Here is a 2,289-nt window from a genome sequence, read left to right as displayed (position 1 = left end):
ACTGAACTGCTTACTCAGTCTCCAAAAGCTGGATAGGGTTCAAAGACCTGGCCTACTCCGTATAAGGGAATAGGGAATAAAATGAGTTAGTTTATTATTATTATTATTATACAAACACCTCCTGGACCCATCAAGGGAGGCTATAGAAAGATGAATTCTAACAGAGATAATGTTTATCATACCTTATCTTAAATTGGTTCAATGTTTGCATACTCGCCATCTCATTTGGCAATACATTTCACACACTAACTGCTCTCCATGGAAAAAGATGATGCCGCACTCTCTTATGCACCACACCTTTATACAACTTTCAAGAATAATCTGTTGCCTTTATCCCCTTTCTTCCTTCAACACGTTGAAAAATATCCTCGAGATCTATTTGATAAGCATCCCTTAGCAATTTATATGTCTCAGTCATATTTCCCCTCTTCTGCTTACTGACTGGAGTCTGTATTCTACAATCTCTCAACCTGGGTTAATAGTCAGTACTCCGCAATCCTGATATTGCTTTTGTTATTCGCCTCTGAACCTTTTCCACAGCTTGCTTCCCACCTAAGAATGCAGGTGACATTCTTCTTAATTTGAAGCATCCGTTTTGGCTTCCATCTTTATGCAATGGAAGAATCTTGCCCTCTTTCCACTGATTAGGAATTGTTGAGGACACTGGACTCTCATTGAACAACCGCGTTATCAGAAGTGTCAGTTCCTTAGAGCAGTGTTTCTCAACCTGTGGTTCGCGGACCATAGGTGGTCGGCGACGATGGGACAGGTAGTCCGTAGGCAGACATAAATAAATTAAATAAATATATATTTTTTAATTATCCAAAGAAAACAAATTAAAATTGAATAAGTAAGTAAAAATTATTGAAATCAAATTGAGACTTAAAAAAACTAACAAATAGTGTCAGAATGTTCAAAGTTGGAAGCAATAAAACTATATTGTCGTTCACTTTCCCTTCTTTTATTAATCGTCATTCTGCCAATACAAATTTAGCGACAGAATGACGAATAATAAAAGAGGGGTGAAGTGAACATAGTTTTATTTCTTCCACCTTCCCTTGCTGTTTTGTCAAATTTGAAGTGAACATTTGTTATCCACATTTCAACCAACAGCTTGTTGTTACTAATTTTTATTATTGAAGGTTTTCCTTCTTCAACCAAGCCTCAGTATATCTTCAGAAGTGCTAAGTGATACTTGGACAAAGTGTGTCGTGAGTTAACACCAGTATTTATATATTTTTCGGAAATGTTTTTAATAATAGAAAAGTGGCTTAGAACTAGGACTTTGAAAAGAAGGGCAAATGAAACAGGTGATACTAACCCTAATTGTGATACACGTGTTGTAACGGCGAATAAATCTGATACTATTAAAGAAGAAGAAGAAACAAGCAGTTCAAAGAAAAAATACAGTAGGAAATAAACAGTTCATATTTGGAATTCGGGTTTACTTGGTGTGGAGATGAAAGTGAACAGAAACCTCAGTGGTTTTGTGTTATGAAGTCTTGTCGAACGAGTGCATGAAACCTGCGAAACTCCGCCGACATTTAGAAACTAAACATTGTGATGTGAAAAATAAGCCAATTGAATTTCTTCAGCGACGCTTAGGGGCATAAAATTATGAGAAAGATAGTTTCGGGCAGGGGTTCCATCAATAGGAAGGCACTGGAAGCATCGTATCTCTTAAGTTTGGGCATCGCAAAAACGGAAATCTCATTCTATCGGGGAAAATTTGCTACTTCCAGCCATAAAAGATGTGGTAAAAACTATACTTGGCAACAAGTTACTAAAAGATGTTGATTTGATTCCTCTTACAAATGACGCAGAATTAATGATATGGCAGGTGACGTAGAATCTCGGTTAATCGAAAGAGTTAAGAGCCCTTATTATGCGTTACAAATAGATGAGACTAGTGATGTTACAAATGACGCGCAGTTAATATGCTACATAAGATATGCGCATGATAACGACATTCATGATGATATTCTGTTTTGTAGAACTTTGCCATCCTGTACAACTGGAGAAAAAATATTTCACACGCTCAATAATTGCATAATATACAAAGGGAACAAGTGGGAAAAATGTATGGGCTTCTGTTCGGATGGAAATCGTGCCCTTACAGGCAGACATAGTGGGGTTGTTTCTATGGTCAAGGAAGTAACTCCAGATATGAATTAGGTGCATTGCTTCATACATAGGGAAGTGTTAGCCTCCCAAGGAATGCCACGAAAATTTAAAACTGTTCTATACAAAGCTGTAAACCTGGTAATTTTATTAAAGCTCGACCGTTAA

This window comes from Typopeltis vanoorti, chromosome 5, assembly GCF_054136105.1.
Source record: "Typopeltis vanoorti isolate ZY-2024b chromosome 5, IOZ_Tvanoo_1.0, whole genome shotgun sequence".
Classification (NCBI taxonomy): Eukaryota; Metazoa; Arthropoda; class Arachnida; order Uropygi; family Thelyphonidae; genus Typopeltis; species Typopeltis vanoorti.
Note: the sequence above shows the minus strand (reverse complement) of the source record.